We start from the raw sequence: 20,495 nt of genomic DNA on the forward strand, positions 1-20,495 counted from the left end.
AATGGGACACAATATACTGCCACAAAGGGGAACAACTAGTGCCAAACAGTATAACTTTACAATGATAGGCGTTATGAAATCTAAACTTGGTACAGTAGTAGCTGACAGAATCGGTCACAAAAGAAAATTGATTCCGGGGTTGTTCTTCATAATATTCCTTGGTGATGTACTGTAAAATTCAGTTCTTTGAAGATACAGTAAATTCCTAAAATCTCTAATTTGTTTGTGTTATACTTAGTTGATATTGGTGTGAAACAAGGATTTTTGCTCATTTAAAGACTTTCTTTAAGCCATGTGCAGCTCCTTAATTACATAAGCAGAATAATAGCCTTTCATTTTCTGTTTGTTATTTAGGTGTAATAACGGCAAAAACCTCTTAAGGCATAAGGGTTTAAGGTGTTTTGAGAACATGTTGAGAAACATTGAAAATTGAATTTGGTTCAAAATAATTGTAATATCAATTTAAGTCCATATCACCTAGGCCTAAGACATTCAAAGTACAGTACAATCAAACTCAGCATGAGATATGGTGATTTTAATAACACTATAGCGAATTCAAATGATCTAATCCAGAAGCAAAAATTCCTGTGCTAAACAAGAAATTAGCTAATAATTTAAAAACTTTGCAATTTGAAATGCTTTAATTGATGATCAATTCTGCACACTAGAACCAAATATTCATTTTTATTAAAATATCACACAATCCAAAATATTAATTACATTTATTATTAATAATAAAGTGAGTAAAGGTGCCATACTAACCCACAAATGAATTGCATTATTTTTAAAATAAACGATGTATAGCAATATATAAAAAACCTACACCACATAACCTAATGTCCTCACACTTCAAAAAGGTCAGCTCATCTAGGATGAATTTTGGATCAGATAAACTACTTCAATATAATTGTATAAACAGGCCACAGAATAATTCTTATACTACTTGATATATCAGGTACTGCAGAGCTTTCCTTTTGCCATTTAAAATAAGAATTTTGTGTCCATCCCAAAAGTATAACACCCGTATGCTCACCCAGAATAAACCTGCTAGGCAAATGAAATCTTCCAATGCTGGCTTTCTCACTTTTTCATCTGCTAAAAAAACACTACCTTTGCATCTCAGTTTCTGTGGAACTCTCCACTTTACAAAAGTGAAATTAAAATACAAGGTTGAAATGATGTCTCAAAGCACACTTTTCCTTTCATGAATATAAGCTCTGCTAGATCTGGATTTTCTTAATGGCTTTTTGATGTGCTAATGTTGTTGCATCAGTACACTCCTGCATACTGTACATGTGGATCATTATTTTGTTTTGTGTATGTCCTGCCATCAGAAGATCATCAGACTCTTCCTGGATCCTCAAGCATTTCTTTCTGGATATTTATTAACTGCTATATAGAATACTTAAAATGAGGACAGATATGTCCCATGACAGTGCTTCATTCAGGGCTAATTTCACCCCTTTTATCAATGCAGTGCAAGCATGCTCCTTCTCCCTGCAGCTCTATACTAGAACAAGGTATTGTAATACCATATTTTACTTGGATATTGTGCAGCTTTTGAGGCTCACCATCAAAAAACGATAAAACATTAAGACTGCATGAGAAAGCTTGACTGGTAAAGAAAGCTTTGGGATAATTAAATTGCTGCTTTCAGAGGATCATGGCAGTTACACAAGTTTACTTTAAAGGGTAAGAATCCTTCAGATTTACACAAGTTTACATTAAAGGGAAAATAGTGTATACTGTGCAGAAGTTTTTTTTTTAAATAGAATATATTTATAGGAAAACCCAAAGAAACCTGAAGAAATCTATACAATCAAACAAAATTTTGAAATTGTGTTATTTTTATGTTAGGCCTTTATCAAAAATATTACATATCAACTGCCCAAGCAAAGCTGGTTTAACCAAGTTTTTTTTTTTTTGGCTCTGCTAAAGTTTAATTGCTCTAGACAACCAATTAGTCATACATGTTTTATGACTATTGTGAGAATAAAAGATTAGATTTGTAAGGATTATTCCAAAAACCACTCAAAATATAATGGCAAATAAACACACGTTATTAACAAAAGCATGATTATTTTCTTTTTTTTTTTTTTTAATATTTTTATTTTATTAATTTTCATTGTAATCATTCCATACAAACAGATCAATTTATAACCCAACAAATTTGAAAACAAATCAAACCCCACCCCTGAGAAGGAGAGCTTAGCTAAAGGAAAATTTCTTTAAGCTTTTTAATAAGGCAACATTAGACAAAAGAAGGGGAGAAGTAAATATCTATGTAAATAAGAGATGGAGAAGGGAGTTAAATGCAATAATAGTTAATTCTCTTATTCTAAAATAATATTGATTAAATCCTGCCAAGTTTTGAAAAAATTTTGTACAGATCCTCTAACTGAAAATTTGATTTTTTCCAATTTCAAATAATATAAAACATCAGTTTCCCACTGACTTATAAGAGGAGAATTAGGATTCTTCCAATTTAACAAAATAAGTCTGCGTGCCAAGAGTGTAGTGAGTGCAATCACCGTTTGTTTGTCCTTCTCCAATTCAAGTCCATCTGGAAGGACACCAAACACAGCTGTTAGTGGGTTAGGAGGGATTGTGATACTAAGGCTGTCTGAGAGGCACTTAAAAATTTTTGTCCAAAATGATGTTAGTTTGGTGCAGGCCCAGAACATGTGACCCAGTGAGGCAGGAGCTTGGTTGCAGCGCTCGCAGGTTGGATCCTGGCCTGGAAACATTTTGGACAGTTTTAAGCGAGACAGATGAGCTCGATATATAATTTTTAGTTGAATAATTCTATGCTTTGCGCATATAGAACTCGAGTGAATTCTCTGCTTTGCTACCTTCCACTCCTTTTCTGATATATTGATTAAGAGATCTTCTTCCCAATGTCCTCTTGGATCTTTGAAAGGTAGGGACTCTAATAAGATTTTATATATTGCGGAAATAGTGTTTGTTTCCTCGGAATTGAGCAGTATTTTTTCCAGCATTGTGGAGGGTGCAAGGTGGGGGAAATCGGGCAATTTCTGTTTAACAAAATTTCTAATTTGAAGATAGTAAAAGAAATGTGTAGCTGGGAGGTTAAATTTTGAACGTAATTGTTCAAAAGATGTAAATATCTTGTCTATATAAAAGATCTCTGAGCATTTTAATCCCAAAACTTTTCCAGGTATTAAAAACTGGATATACTTGCGAAGGTTGAAAGAGGTGGTTCCCTTGCAGAGGTGCCACTGATAAAAGATTTTCCATCTTAAAATGCTTCCTAATTTGGTTCCATATTCTGAGTGAGTAAAGCACAATTGGGTTATTAGTATATTTGCGATTACTTTCATTTATTGGAGAGCAGAGCAGGGAATATAAAGAAGTACTACAGGATTTTACTTCTATTGCAGACCAAGCCTGTGTATGTGCATTTATTTGTGTCCAGGTTTTTATGGCTTGTATGTTTGCTGCCCAGTAATAAAACTGAAAATTAGGTAAAGCCATGCCACCTTCTACCTGAGGTCTTTGTAGGGTCGCTCTTCGGATACGTGGGTGTTTTGAGTTCCAAATGAATGAGGTTATTATTGAATCTAACTGTTTAAAAAATGATTTATTGATATATATTGAAATGTTTTGAAATAAAAAGAGAAGTTTAGGAAGGATATTCATCTTAACAATGTTAATTCTTCCGGCTAGAGTGAGATGAAGGGTTGACCATCTATGCAAGTCTTGCTTAATTTTTTCCATACAGACGCCAAAATTTTGTTGATAAAGAGCTTTATGTTTACTTGTGATATTTACCCCTAGGTATTTAAACTGATCTGCTATGGTAAAAGGTAGGGTGTCTAATTTAATATTATATGCTTGTGAGTTCACTGGAAAGAGTATACTTTTATTCAGATTAATTCTAAGACCAGATATCTTTTGAAATTCTGTTAGTGCTGTTAAAACAGCAGGGACAGTGTTTTCTGGGTCCGATATATATAAGACCATATCATTTGCATATAGAGAAATTTTCTGTTCCAGTCCTTCTCTGACAATCCCCTTTATCTGATGAGAATTTCGGCAGTGAACCACCAGTGGTTCAATAGCGATTGCAAACAACAGTGGCGACAAGGGACATCCTTGTCTGGTACCACGTTCTAGTTTAAAGTAGTCTGAGCAAATTTTATTAATACAAACTGAAGCTTCTGGACTGGTATACAGTAGTTTAATCCAAGCACAAATATTCGGGCCAAACCCAAATTTCTCCAATGCAGTGAAAAGGTAATTCCATTCGATCATGTCAAATGCCTTTTCTGCGTCTAATGATAGTAATATCTCTGGGGTGTTTGATTTTGCTGGTGAATATATAACATTAAACAAGCGTCGGAGATTTGAAGATAGATGTCGGCCTTTAATAAATCCAGTTTGATCTTGTGATATTACCGAGGGCAGCACTTTCTCCATCCTTCTAGCTAGGATTTTTGAGAGTATCTTAACATCATTATTCAGGAGTGAAATTGGTCTATATAATGCACATTGTAACAGGTCCTTATTTTGTTTAGGAAAGACAGTGATTAATGCTTGTCGAAATGTTTGAGGTAGTATTTGGTGGTCTTTAGCTTCTGTAAATGTTACCAATAAGAGTGGAGCTAGCTGAGTGGAGAATTTCTTATAAAACTCTACGGGGTAACCATCAGGGCCTGATGATTTCCCGCTTTGTAGTGACTTTATAGCGTCTAGTAATTCTGTTAGCGTTAGAGGTTTATCTAGTTCCTCAGCACTTAAAGCATCTATTTGTGGTATTTGTGAATTATCCAGAAATGCATTAGATTGCGTGTTGTCTTCTTTGGGCTCAGTGGAATATAAAGACTTATAGTAATCTCTAAATGTGTGCATTATTTTATTATGGTCGATGATTTCTTCTCCATTCTTGTTGGTGATTACTGGTATTGCATTGTGAACTTCTTGTTTATGAATTTGTTGAGCTAAAAGCTTATTAGCTTTTTCTCCGTGTTCATAGTAATGCTGTCTAGACTTATAAATAAGTTGTTCAGTTTCTTTAGTTGTTAAGATGTTAAGTTCTGTATGCAGGGCCTGCCTTTTCCTGTGAAGAGCTTCACTTGGACGCCTAGCTTGTTCTTCATCTATTCTAGTAATTTCATTTCTTAGCTCTGACACTTTCTTGGTTTCTAATTTATTTCTATGGGAAAGATATGAAATAATCTGGCCTCTTAGGAAGGCCTTTAGAGTTTCCCAGAGTGTTCCTGCAGAAACCTCTGTAGACGTGTTTGTCTCTAGGAAGAAGCTGATTTGTTTGGATATAAATTCTGTCCAGTTCTCGTCTGCCAATAAAAGAGGGTTAAGACGCCATCTGCGAGGTGAGTACGAGGGGCTTATTGATTTTAGCTCCAAGACTAGAGGGGCATGGTCAGAGATAACAATTGTGTTATATTTGCATGATTTAATTGTAGGCAGCAAATTAATATCTATAAAAAAATAATCAATTCTTGAGTAGCTTTAATGCACTGGTTAGTAGAACGAATATGTTCTTGAGTTTGGGTTAAGAAACCTCCAGGGGTCTGATAAGTTGTGATCATTTAAAAACTGTGTAATTATCTTTGCAGTATTAGATGTCGTCCCCCCTGTCACAGGAGTCCTATCTAAGAGTGGATTTAAAACACAATTAAAGTCCCCAGCCACTATAATTTTATGAGTGTTCACATTGGGAATGGATGCAAATAGATTTTGCATGAATTCCTTATCATCAACATTGGGTGCATAAACATTTATCAAAATCATTTTACTGTTATATAAGTTGCCCATGACCATCACATATCTCCCTTCAGGGTCCGACACTACCTCTGATGCTACAAATGGAACTGTTCTATGTATGAGAATTCCCACCCCTCTAGTTTTCTTTATAAAGCTAGAATGGAACATTTGGCCAGTCCAGTCTTTTTGTAATCTGAACTGATCCTTGGTTAGTAAGTGGGTCTCCTGTAAAAATACTATTTTAGCGTTTAAGCCTGTTAGGTGAGAGCATACTTTCTTTCTCTTTAATTCGTGATTCAGGCCTTTAACATTCCAGCTCACAAAGTTAACTGTCCCATCATGGAGACATTGATTCTGAGTTTTTAATGTCATTTTATAGTTTTAATTGGTAATATGGCAGTTTTAATCTTAGTTTCAAGATTCCCCAGGAGTTGTTGCATGTTAGCCTGTTGCTGCATTGATATTTATAATTATAAGGATTATAAGAATAGATTAGATATAACCTGCTCTCCTTCTCTCCCCCCTTTATCCCCCCACCCCCCCATTTTGCCTCCCCACATGAGGCTAGACCCCACTTCGCGATGTTCCAGTCCTCTGACATACGAAGAGACAGAGCACGTCCAAAACAAAACAAACCCCATCCCGCAGCGGCGTTACAGAATTAAAATAGAGATATCTTTTACAGTTAAATCCTCAATACTATCTGCCGAAAATGTTCTCATTAACAATATTTAAGCTTGAAATAATCTTCAGCGCTTTTAAGTTAAGATATTAAGATTAAAAAAAAACAAAAAAAAAAAAAAACAACCCTGGGAGTGATTTTAAAAACTAGTCTAGGATAAACCTGGTAATTCCTACTGTAATAGTATAATGGTAATTATATAAATAGTAGAAGCAGCATTAAACCAAGGGTATGAAGTTAAACAGTCTACTTTAAGGTATAGTAAAATAAAAAAAAAAATAAATTAAAAAAAAAAAAAAAAAAAAAAAAGAAAGAAAAAAATAAATAAATAAAACGAATCCTACTTTAATCACTTCCACATTTTCACACTCACGTCTATAACTCTATAACTCTGATTAAAACATAAACATATAACATATAAAGAAAATAAGAGATGTATAATTATAATACCAGTCTCTTTAAACATGGATCCAGCGATCAGATCATAGGTCTTTCCCGTGCCTTGATAGAATACGGCTCTTTAATTTTAATTAACTTTCAAAAAAGTGTCGGAAACAGCTTCTTTAATTCTTTTTCAGCTTCTTCTTTGCTGAAGAAAATATAATGTCCATCTTGAACTTCCACTTTCAGTTTGGCAGGATACAAGAGGCTGTATTTGATATCGGCTTCCCGTAGCATCCTTTTAATGTCGTTGTAGGATCTGCGTTTTGCAGCTGTTGATGGTGAGAAGTCGGGAAAAATACGAATAAGATTATTTTCAAATATAATCTCTTGCTTGTGTCTGAGAAGTGCCATCACATCAAGCTTACATCTTAGTCGTTCGAAGCGGACAATAAAAGACCTAGATTTAAAGGCGCTTGGTATCTTTGTGCGATAAGCCGTGGCTATCTCATTGTCGAGTTTAAAGTCATCTCCAATTATTTTAGACAGTAATTCTACTGCAAATTTCACTGGGCTTGAGCTTTCTCGTTTCTCAGGTATACCCTCAATTCTTATATTATTTCTTCTGCACCCATCCTCCAGGGCTGCAAGTCTGTCTCCAAGTTTTTTGTATTCCGAGTTCGCAGCTGTGGCTTTTTCATCGGCGTTAGATGCCATTTGTTCCGCTGTTTCCACTCGAGCCGTGAGTCCCTGCTTAACGTCTTCCAGCTGATCTGAAACGTCATTAATATGATCATCAAGCCTTTTCAGTTTGGAGTTAGTTTCTTCAATGTGTTCCACTAATTTCTCCAACATGCCTTTAAAGTTCACGTCGAAACGTTCAAATAGACGCGTTTCCTTATCTTTGTTATCCTTCTTGAGCTCAGTGGCCACCTTCTTAAGATCATTTGTGTTATCTTTCTTAAGCTCATTCATGGCCGTAACCATGGCAGTGGCCAGTGTAGTGTTCATCTCTTTCTGTGTAGCTATCTGTGTAGCGATCATCTCTTTCAGTTCGGACAGTTCGCTTCTGCTTTCGTGCTCCGCAAGTGAAAATGCAGCTCCTGTTACAGGCTCGCGATGAGTAGATGAGAGCACGTCCTGCAGAGCCCTTTCTAGTCTCGAATGATCCTCAGAAATCGGCAATCCCTCGCGACCTGTATCACTTGCGCCTTCGCTCCCATTTTCACTCTCGACTGGAGACGATACAATGGAGCGGGGCCCCAGGAATTCTGCGCACTCTTCTGCCTGTTCCAGGTCAGTCTCCGTGATGCCATACCTTACACCTGCACTCAGGCCGGAAGTCTGTCCGGACTTCGATGCAGCTTTAAGTTTCTTTTCCGGTTCTTTCTGACTTTTCTTCTTGTTACTCATGCTTGTATATTGTAGTGGAAGTTCCTTGGTCGGGTTAAATACAGGATACCTCTAAATAATATGAAATACGTGGGAAAATAAAGCCGCTGCTAGCGGAGCTCTGCTTCAGACGTCCATCTCCTATAACGGTAGCAAAGAAGCTAGTGCAGACAATCACAACAACTGGCCACATTCCAATTAATACGTGACTAACGTTTCAGTTTACTTCTCAGGCTTTTTGTTGACAGTAATTCACCTGCCACTTTGCACACTAAGTATACGAAGTATAGAGAAAGTACAGTAATCATGAAAAAAATTCGACCTCAAGACTTTGATGAATCTTGACGTTTTAGAACTCCCCGAGTCCGAAAATAAGTATGTGTGTGTGTGTGTGTGTAAATGCGATAACTCAAAAACGCAACTTGATAGATGGAGGACATTTGGCATGTGGTCGTTACACCAAAATTGTTGATCTGTATTAACTTTTGGGCCAAACCCATCAACCGGAAGTAGCAATTTACCTGAACACATACGCGATATTTTTTTATTCATGCAGCTGCAGAGTCTGATTTATTCAACTTTACTTTTATAATAATTGTTCAATATATTATTAATTTGATTTAATTTGTTATTGATGGTTCTTTAATGTACATAATATAATCAATGTCTTGCGGTTTACTTCTCAAATATCCATCCCCATATCTGAGTACACGAGAAAGTCTACGGGAAAACTACTCCCGAATTTTGAAAATAAAACGGCACTGATCGAGACTGACAAGGTCTTCATACAACATCATCATATTGTTGCTGACCAATCACGTTTGCTTTAAAAACTTCGTTTAATAAAGAAGCGATACAAACATTGTAAAATTCCCGAGTTGGCAGTGTCTCTACTGAATTACAGGTAGGTAGGCGAAGAGAGTCTGCCAAGTGATGAAAAGCTAAACATACTAATGTGTTTTTGTATTTATGCTATATTTATTAATTTCTTTTTTAGTTAATATTCATAGCTCAAAATACAGTACCTGATATTGTGAAAATAATCCAGCAGCAGAATTATTTTTTTAAATATCTGTCACCGTTTTTTCAATGTTTTTCTCTCTCTCAAAATAGTTGAAATATCATATTCTTTTTGTTCCTAACATCAGCCATATCATACATATTGCATACCAGGGATTTTTCCTGCCTTGCATCCAAACCTGCTGGGGTAGGCTCCAGGTTTCTGCTCTGGATAAACTGGTTTAGATAATGTATATATTGTTCTTAATCTCAGATGCTGTCTGTCATTTTGTGCCTGTCCATACTCACTACCTACTCATTATGGGCTCACTGTTCTTATGCATGGACTGTTCAAGTCTCACTGCCCCTAACCTTGACACTATATGCTTGTTTTTCTTTGTTTCTTTCAATACAGCTAGGTAGGGTCTGCACGCTGATTCAAGCATAACAGCATTGTACTTCCTAAGCCCCTATGATTTTCATGGTCACACAGGAGAATCTATTTTTAGGTTTTTGATATCTTTTCAGGCCTGCAGGTGGCAAAATTCTGTCTATAAATTGTTTTGCCGGAGATAGAATCAGAGAATCACAGTATGGCTGGTAGAAAATAACAAAGCCCAATATTTGAGATTTTTGAATGCAATATCGAAGGCATCCATTATAAGCACATTGTCATTGGAGCAGGATATGTTGTGTTCTGTAAACGTTTAGAGTAAACAAAACCCTCACACCTTAAAATTCACCTAAATTTCATTACAAATTGGCCCATTTTGTGCAATAAAAGGAAAAGAAAAAAGTGCCAACAGTCAGTGCAGATTTGTTCAGCACAAATGACATAGAAAATATTTTAAAAATTATAAAATTATGTAAAACTGTTCATATTCAGTACCTGGTTTTGAATATGTTTGTTTTTATCAGACAAAAACAAAACCAACAACTGTGTCATGTAGTGTAGTATGCTTCTACTAACATTAAACTAATATTACTGTATACCCAAATCTGTTAAGTGTACAGTTCTGTCTCATTGTGATACAAAATCTAAACTCCATAGTAGCTCTTTAACTGTACCATAATTACTAAAACAAAAACTGAAACTAATATATATATATATATATAAATAAAATAGAAATGTCTTTGTAAAATAAAAACTAAGTTAAAACTAAAAATACACGATGAAGAAAAACTAAAACTGAATTTCCAAGTAAGGTCAGAAAAAATATAGGAATAAAAATTAATATAAAAAGGCAAAACTATAATAACCTTGCCATGCACTATTTTGTTTTATGTACTTTGAGATGTGCCTAGGTCAGCTATGACCAAAATGTGTTGTGTTTTTTTTTTTTTTTTATTCAAAAGGGGAAGAACATTATTGTTACTACTTCTCTGCAGTTACAGCTTTTTATTGTTTATTTTTAATGCACTTTTTGATGTACCTGTGTCAGATGTGACCAAATTTTAAAGGGAAATAATGAATAAACATTAATTTATTTTTTTGGTATGGTTTAAAATTTCTCATTAACTGCTGCTTACCGGCCGCTGAAAATGTTTGGTACAGCTAAATTTCTTGATTTGAAAATCTGGTCCAACAGATTTTGTAATTGAATAGCCCTGCAATATAGCGTGGACTTAGCAAATAGTACTGAAAAAACGATAACTTTAAAAGCTCTTACAAGACGCTTACTGTTAATGTATATTTCTAACAATAACCAGCTTTTTAAATATCATAAAATGTCTTTACTTATCGGCTTTGTGAGGAACAGTTGTACGTTACTGTGCTGATTGTACACTTGCTGGCCTAATTCTTCGATTAGAAAGAACTGCAGCTACACCAGAGAGTAGATAACACCCTTTTCCGGCTTGCTTCAAGTACTTTAATAGATTTGTATACGAAAGTGTATGTGTGGTATCTAAACAAAAATAACTGAATACAATAAGTGCACAAATACAAATGAAATACATATATGCACATAACTAATTAAATGTCAAAGTTGCACAGTATTCAGGAAGAGCAATGTTAAACATCACTCAATGTTACGTATTGTTTAATCCAACCAGTAAGTGGCATTATTTACTAGAATAAAAAGTACAGCGAAACGCCCAAGACGGCATTCATTTACACAAAAAAAAAACAATCTTTACGTTTAATACTGCAAGAATCAACACATTTTAACATCCTGGAGCGAAGTAAAGTACAGCGCATCTCTCCCCAAAGGTCAACAGTGCACAGACTTAACAATACAGTATGTTCGTTTTCAAACAGCAAACATAGCCATAATAGCGCTTTTGTATACTTGCACTGACTATCAACATAAGTTGCAACATTAACTAATATATTAAGTTACAGTGAACGCTGCAAAAAAGGAAATGACTTACTTTGTCAGTAACGCAAAACACAGTTACAAAAGGTAACAGCAAACTGTAATTTGGAAAAATGCAAACAAGCAGGTAGAGACTGTGACCACGTTACAATTCAGGAACAAAACGCTGTGCATGCGCAATAGTCTTGGGGGGCGTGTCTTGCCTAGGTTCAATATAAAGCAGGGAATTTTGTACAGGCTTGGCTGAGTCTTCTCCTTTTGTAGTTGGCGGGCAGTTTTTTGTTTTTTTCTTTTCCTACGCGCGAGCCTCTACTTACGTTCCTTATAGCAATGCATGTGCAGGAAGCAATGAGTGAAACCGTAATTCTTCGATTCCCCAGTTCTTGAAAATTTGGAACATGTGCTCTAGATCCAACCCTACATATGTTGCTGTCTTAATTCTGGCTTGTTACTAGGGAATATTTTCATTTTATAGCTTTTAGATTATATTAGATTTTGTCTCAGTCTCAGCAGGCACTACAATATAACATTAAAAATAATTCACAAAGAATATAAACTTACTACAAATAAATATAATGTAGCGGCAAGCACTTACTGTAAAACATTAGGTCAAATATCTTACACCTAAAATTTAAATCAACATTTAGAATTGATGTATAATCCAGCCACAGGGGATGCACAAACCAGTGTGTTTCTTTGTGCCGGTCCCAAGCTTGAATAAATGGGGAGGGTTACGTCAGAAAGGGAATCCGGTGTAAAATTTTGCCAAATCAATATGCGGACAACAATACAAATTTCCAGACCGGATCGGTTGAGCCCCAGGTTAACAACGACCACCACCAGTACTGTTAGCCAACAGGGTGCTGGCCAGAGACGTAGCTAGGGTTTTCAGTGCTCGGGGACAACTAAAGATTTCTCGCCCCCTCCTGTTTGCCAAAATGCAATGGGGAAGGGAAAGAAAATTTTTAAATGGCGCCCCCTAGATGCTGCGCCCAGGGATAGAAGTCCCCCCTTGCAGTACCCCCCCACCCCCTCAGCTACACTGGCAAAAATTGGGCTACTGTTGGCCAAAGAAGGAGAAGAAGAGGGGGGAGACATGTCCGGCGGCAGGAAGAGAGGAGGAAAGTAAAGAGTGGAACTGAGAGTAGGAACTTTGAATGTTGGCAGTATGACTGGTAAGGGGAGAGAGTTAGCAGATATGATGGAGAGAAGGAAGGTTGATATATTGTGCATGCAAGAGACTAAATGGAAGGGGAGTAAGGCCAGGTGGATTCAAATTGTTCTATCATGGTGTGGATGGGAGGAGAAATGGGGTAGGAGTTATTCTGAAGGAACAGTATGTCAAGAGTGTTTTTGAGGTGAAAAGAGTGTCAGGCAGAGTAATGATTATGAAGCTGGAAATTGAAGGTGTGATGATGAATGTTGTTAGTGCATATGCACCGCAAGTTGGGTGTGCAATGGGTGAGAAAGAAGATTTTTGGAGTGAGTTGGATGAAGTGATGAACAGTGTACCCAAGGGACAGAATGTGGTGACTGGAGTGGATTTCAATGGGCATGTTGGTGAAGGGAACAGTGGAAACGAGGAGGTGATGGGTAGGTATGGTGTCAAGGAGAGGAATGAAGAAGGTCAGAGGATAGTGTATTTTGCCAAAAGGATGGGCATGGCTGTGGTGAATACGTATATTTTAAGAAGAGGGAGGAACATAGGGTTATGTACAAGAGTGGAGGAAGATGCACACAGGTAGATTACATCCTATGCAGAAGAGCTGATCTGAAGGATATTGAAGGCTCCAAAGTGGTGGCAGGGGAAAGTGTAGTTAAGCAGCATAGGATGGTGGTCTGTAGGATGATGTTGGAGATCAAGAAGAGGAAGAGAGTGAGGGCAGAGCCAAGGATCAAATGGTGGAAGTTGAAAAAGGAAGACTGCAAGGTTGAGTTTAGGGAGGAGGTGAGACAGGCACTGGGTGGTAGTGAAAGAGTTACCAGACAGCTGGGAAACTACAGCAGATGTAGTAAGGGTGACAGCAAGAAGGGTGCTTGGCGTGACATCTGGAAAGAGGAAGGAGGAAAAGGAAACCTGGTGGTAGAATGAGGAAATACAGGAGAGTATACAGAGGAAGAGGATGGCAAAGAAGAAGTGGGATAGTCAGAGAGATGCAGAAAGTAGACAAGAGTACAAGGAGATAAGGCGCAAGGTGAAGAGAGAGGTGGTGAAGGCTAAAGAAAAGGCGTATGATGAGTTGTATGAGAGGTTGGACACTAAGGAGGGAGAAAAGGACCTGTACCGATTGGCTAGACAAAGGAATTGAGCTGGGAAAGATGTGCGGCAGGTTAGGGTGATAAAGGATAAAGATGGAAACGTACTCACAAGCGAGGAGAGTGTTTTGAGCAGATGGAAAGAGTACTTTGAGAGGCTGATGAATGAGGAGAACGAGAGAGAGAAGAGGTTGGATGATTTGGAGATAGTGAATCAGGAAGTGCAACGGATTAGCAAGGAGGAAGTAAGGACAGCTATGAAGAGGATGAAAAATGGAAAGGCCGTTGGTCCAGATGACATACCTATGGAAGCATGGAGGTCTCTAGGAGAGGTGGCAGTGGAGTTTTTAACCAGATTGTTTAATGGAATCTTGGAAAGTGAGAGGATGCCTGAGGAGTGGAGAAGGAGTGCACTGGTGCAGATATTTAAGAATAAGGGGGATGTGCAGGACTGCAGTAACTACAGGAGAATAAAATTGATGAGCCACAGCATAAAGTTATGGGAAAGAGTAGTGGAAGCTAGGTTAAGAAGTGAGGTGATGATTAGTGAGCAGCAGTATGGTTTCATGCCAAGAAAGAGCACCACAGATGCAATGTTTGCTCGGAGGATGTTGATGGAGAAGTTTAGAGAAGACCAGAAGGAGCTGCATTGCGTCTTTGTGGACCTGGAGAAAGCATATGACAGGGTGCCTCAAGAGGAGCTGTGGTATTGTATGAGGAAGTCGGGAATGGCAGAGAAGTACATAAGAGTTGTACAGGATATGTACGAGGGAAGTGTGAAAGTGGTGAGGTCTGTGGTTGGAGTGACAGATGCATTCAAGATGGAGGTGGGAATACATCAGGGATCGGCTCTGAACCCTTTCTTATTTGCAATGCTGATGGACAGGTTGATAGACAATATTAGACAGGAGTCCCTGTGGACTCTGATGTTTGCTGATGATATTGTGATCTGTAGCGATAGTAGGGAGCAGGTTCAGGAGACCCTGGAGAGTTGGAGATATGCTCTAGAGAGGAGAGGAATGAAGATCAACAGGAACAAGACATAATACATGTGTGTAAATGAGAGGGAGGTAAGTGGAATGGTGAGGATGCAGGGAGTACAGTTGGCGAAGGTGGATAAGTTTAAATACTTGGGATCAACAGTACAGAATGTCACACATGTGCGCGCTTAGGAGGCAATCAACAGGCCCTGAGATGAGTGAATGGTTACAAGATGGGGGGTTGTATGATGGTGTTAATGCCTCTCCTTTTGACCTTGCAAAACTAAAGAAGAAAAATAATTGCATACCCGAAATAATTAACTCTGCAGACTACAGTTCATCATACACTTCACCATCCATAACAACACTACCGGCTCCTCTTGATGACATCACTTTCCGGTCCCCGCCATGATGATGTCACTTCTGTTTCCCGCTGATGATGTCACTTCCGGCTCACGATGATGACATCACTTCCGGTCCCATCATGATGACGTCACTTCCGGCTCCGTTGATGACGCCACGTCCTGTTATTTTCATTTCCTGTAGCCATTTTGAATGCATTGGTATAAAAGCCGACAGAAGCAACAACATCTTGTCGAATGTCTGATAAAATATTGCATTTATCATCTTGACCTGAAGAAATTCATTATAAGGGGCCAATCCCCAAACCTTTATATTTGTTCTTGTGACTTCATTTCATCACAATTGGTGTAGTCGGCAGGATACATTGTCTCATCATGACAGAGGGACAAGACCAAAATGCAGTACTGAACACTCTGGTGGCAGAGCTACAACAAATAAAGATTCAGTTGGGAGATACTCAGACCAGATTGGCAGAATCAGAGGCACGTGCGGCTGCAGCAGCAAGAGCAGAGACATCCCGGTCAGCACCTCCTTTACTCACTTATTTAACTGAAGGAGATGATGTAGAATCCTACTTCTTAATATTTGAACGTAATGCCAAACGCAACGCCTGGCCACAATCGGAATGGGCCTACATTCTGGCTCCCTATCTGAAGGGAGAGGCGCAGAGGGCTTATTATGATCTGTCTTTGGAGCAGTCCTCCAACTATGATCTATTAAAAAATTAGATATTTAAATGTTATGGTGTATCAGCGGCACAGCAGGCGAGGGAATGGCGTGAATGGAAATTTGACCCCGAAAGATCCGTGGGTTACGTGTACGAGGTCTGGGGCAAAGTGGGCCGCTGGCTACGGCCAGATGTAAATAGCGCCCAACGGATGGGTGAGTTACTAACGATAGAAACCTTCATACACGTGCTACCCGATAATCTCGCCCAGCTAGTTCGCAGACAAGATGTCTCCTCAATGGATAGTCTCATAGAGGTGGTAGATCGGCATTGGGGGGTCTGTAAATCAGGCAGATCAGAATGGTACTCTCGCCAACCCCGACAGGTTTGTGTGCCTTTCAATGAGCCCACCCGATTTACTACAGATGTCTCCACCAAGAAGAAAGAAAAACTAACCTTGCCTCCATGCTGTTTCAAGTGTGGAGGGCTGGGACATCTATTCACCGCGTGCCCATCCCCAGAGCAAATGGATTGTTCTTTGGGAAAGGGAGAGAGGTATTGTGCTGTTGTTAACCCCTTATCTTCCCCATGTACAGGAGCAGTAATTTTGAATGGGTATAGAGTAATGGCATTATTCAATTCCAGGAGTAACATCTCTATTGTTGCTCGCCGTTTTGTTTTGCCATGACAATGGTTAAATCATAAGATCAGCTTTAAATGTATACACGGGGATACCCGATACTATAAAGCTACCTCTTGTGTTATTATGGTGGGAGACGTCATGAATAGCATGACAGTGGCTGTAATGACGGACCCGCCGTATCCAGTAATATTGGGATGAGACTGGTCTCAAATTAATAGCGGAAAAACAAAAACTGATCCTGTAGTTAATGAAGGCCTGATAATGGATTGGTAAAACAGTTAATCTGATTGCCTTCACTGCGTGTATTAGCTCCCAAAATAGTGAAAGTGACACCGTAGAGAACGGAGACGAAGGCACATCAGGCACTACGAGGGGAATCCCACCTCCTGCAGGACCTGATGCGTCTGACGCTCCGCCCCTTGAGATCGCCCATTAGTGATTTAACTTCTCAATTTAAATTTACTCCTTCATCTTTTAAAAGGGAGCAATGGAATGATGATTCCTTGAAATTCGCGAGATATGCAGTTATTTCAGTTAATGGCCATAGGTCTGATGACCCTGTACCACGAATGCTTTACTTTGTTATAAAAAATGATTTATTATATCGCGTGGCAGAACATGAAGGTGTTGTACACGAGTTATTGTTAATAACGTTGTCAGGTGTGTGAATTGGCACATGCTCATTTACTCGGAGCCCATTTGGGGACCGAAAAAACTTTAGAACGCATTAAGTTCAGATTTTACTGGCCAGGAATTAACGAGGAGGTCAGGCGTTTCTGCATGTCCTGTCCGGAGTGTCAGATTCGTCAGATTCCTAGAAGGGACCGTGCTCCTCTCATTCCCCTTCCCTTAATTGATGTGCCTTTTGAAAGAGTTGCAATCGATCTCATGGGACCCATTGAAACTTTGCTGCGAGGTCATAAATATATACTTGTGTTGGTAGATTATGCCACGCGATTCCCAGAAGCTGTCCCATTGCGCTCAGCAAATTCAAAAACAATCGCATGGGAAGTAGTAGGGATTTTCGCGCGTGTGGGGATTCCCAAAGAGGTGTTAACAGACCAAGGAACTCAATTCACTTCAGAAACCTTCAGGGAGGTTGCTAGATTACTCAGAATTACACATCTGAAGACGTCGGTCTATCACCCCCAAACTGATCGGCTGGTAGAATGTTTTAATCAGACGCTTAAACAGATGCTCCGTAAGGTAGTTAGCAAGGATGGAAGAAACTGGGACCAGTTACTTCCCCTCATTCTCTTTGCCAGACCTCTTTCACAGACCTCCACAGGTTTTTCCCTGTTTGAACTCCTTTATGGAATACATCCTTGAGGTTTATTAGATATGTTAAAAGAAGGATGGGAAGAGGAGGTCCTCTTATGTTCTAATATATTGGAATATATCGCGCAACTACGCGATAGACTAAATAAAATTCAGCCGGTGCTAAAAGACCATATGGAAAAGGCTCAAGCAGCGCAGGCGCGCTACTATAATCGGAACACCACCCTCACGGAATTCCACCCTGGGGATCGTGTAATGGTGCTTGTCCCTACTTCGCATTCTAAATTATTGGCTTATTGACAAAGGTCTTATGAAATTAAGGAACGAAAAGGGCTGGTCGATTATTTAGTTAAACAACTGAATCATCGGCCATGCGACCGTGTTTATCATATAAATTTGCTGAAACCGTGGAAGGAACAGAATGTCGAGTCTCCCTCCGGTCAGCCACGCTCCCTTTTTGTGGAATACCAACCCCTTAATTTCAGTTCTACCTTATCTGATAAACAGAAACTGGAGTTGGGTACAACTATCTGGTCTATTCCAGAGGTAGTGAGTGAGTTTCCGGGGCACACTACGCTGATTGAATATGACATTGTCACCGAGCCTGGGATGTTTGTTAGGGAAAGACCGTACAGACTTCTGGAGGCAAAGAAAGCTGAACTAGAATTGGAAGTGAGACAAATGCTGGAAATGGGCATTATTGAAGAAAGCTATAGTCCATGGTCTAGTCCAATCGTCTTAATTCCTAAGCCCGATGGGTCGTGGAGGTTCTGTAATGACTCAATCAGGTTTCTAAATTTGAGGCGTATCCTATGCCTCGCGTGGATGACCTCCTCGAGAGGTTGGGGAACGTGAGATTTCTAACTACACTTGACATGACCAAAGGGTACTGGCAAATTCCCTTAACGGATTCTGCTAAAGAAAAAAACGCTTTTAGTACCCCTAGTGGACACTGGCACTACAGGGTCCTTCCTTTTGGGTTGCACGGGACTCCTGCTACTTTTCAACATCTGGTGGACACACTGTTACGGCCCCACAATTCATATAGTCCCGCCTACCTGGATGACACCGTCGTCTATTCTGGCACGTGGGAGGATCATGTAGTTCACGTGCAGTCCATTCTTCTCACACTAGCTAAAGCTGGCCTTCATATTAACCCCAAGAAATGTTTCTTTGGTTTAAATGAAGCCAAATATTTAGGCATATCTGGCTGGCGGGGTGGATCGGTTCGGCCATAGTGTTCTAAAATTAATGCCATTCTCAAATGGCCCCATCCGATTACAAAGAGGCAGGTTCAGGCTTTCTTGGGTTTGGCGAGTTACTATCGTCGTTTTGTTCCTCGTTTTTCTTAGAGAGCTGCTCCTCTTATCAATCTAACAAAGAAAAAGGCTCCTCTTAAAGTGGTATGGGATCTGTGTACTGAAGCTGCGTTTTGTGACTTAAAGTCGGCCCTTACGTCAGCACCTGTTTTGAAATCTCCTAACTTTTGCTATCTTTTTATTCTCCAGACCGATGCATCGGACACAGGACTCAGTGCCGTGTTGAGCCAATGTATTGACGGTGCTGAACACCCCGTTTTATACCTCAGCCGGAAACTGGTGGATAGGGAGACCAGGTATGCAGTGGTGGAGCGGGAAGCCTTGGCGATTAAGTGGGCTGTGACACATCTCCGATACAGTAATCCCTCCTCCATTGCGGGGGTTGCGTTCCAGAGCCACCCGCGAAATAAGAAAATCCGCCAAGTAGAAACCATATGTTTATATGGTTATTTTTATATTGTCATGCTTGGGTCACAGATTTGCGCAGAAACACAGGAGGTTGTAGAGAGACAGGAACGTTATTCAAACACTGCAAACAAACATTTGTCTCTTTTTCAAAAGTTTAAACTGTACTCCATGACAAGACAGAGATGACAGTTCCGTCTCACAATTAAAAGAATGCAAACATATCTTCCTCTTCAAAGGAGTGCGTGTCAGGAGCAGAGCATGTCAGAGAGATAGAGAAAAGCAAACAGATCAATAGGGCTGTTTGGCTTTTAAGTATGCGAAGCACCGCGGCACAAAGCTGATGAAGGTGGCAGCTCACACCCCCTCCGTCAGGAGCAGAGAAAGAGAGAGAGAGAGAGAGAGATAGAGAGAGACAGAGTTTGTTTTTCAATCAAAAATCAATACGTGCCCTTCGAGCTTTTAAGTATGCGAAGCACCGTGCAGCATGTTGCTTCAGGAAGCAGCTGCACAGAAGGTAGCAACGTGAAGATAATCTTTCAGCATTTTTAGACGAGCGTCCGTATCGTCTAGGTGTGCAAACAGCCCCCCTGCTCAATCCCCCTACGTCAGGATCAGAGAAAGTCAGCGCAAGAGAAAGAGAAAAGTAAGTTGGGTAGCTTCTCAGCCATCTGCCAATAGCGTCCCTTGTATGAAATCAACTGGGCAAACCAACTGAGGAAGCATGTACCAGAAATTCAAAGACCCATTGTCCGCAGAAATCCGCGAACCAGCAAAAAATCCGCGATATATATTTAAATATGCTTACATATAAAATCCGCAATGGAGTGAAGCCGCAAAAGGCGAAGCACGATATAGCGAGGGATTACTGTACTACCTGTTGGGACGGGAATTCACTCTCGTGACAAATCATGCCGCTTTACAGTGGATGGCCCTAAATCGGGAGTCTAATCCTCGTGTCACCAGGTGGTTCTTGGATTTACAACCTTACAGGTTCAGAGTCACTTATCGACGAGGTTCTCTTCAAGCCAACGCTGATGCTCTCTCCCGGACCTTCGACTTCT

Source organism: Erpetoichthys calabaricus, chromosome 13 (genome assembly GCF_900747795.2).
Source record: "Erpetoichthys calabaricus chromosome 13, fErpCal1.3, whole genome shotgun sequence".
Taxonomy (NCBI): domain Eukaryota; kingdom Metazoa; phylum Chordata; class Cladistia; order Polypteriformes; family Polypteridae; genus Erpetoichthys; species Erpetoichthys calabaricus.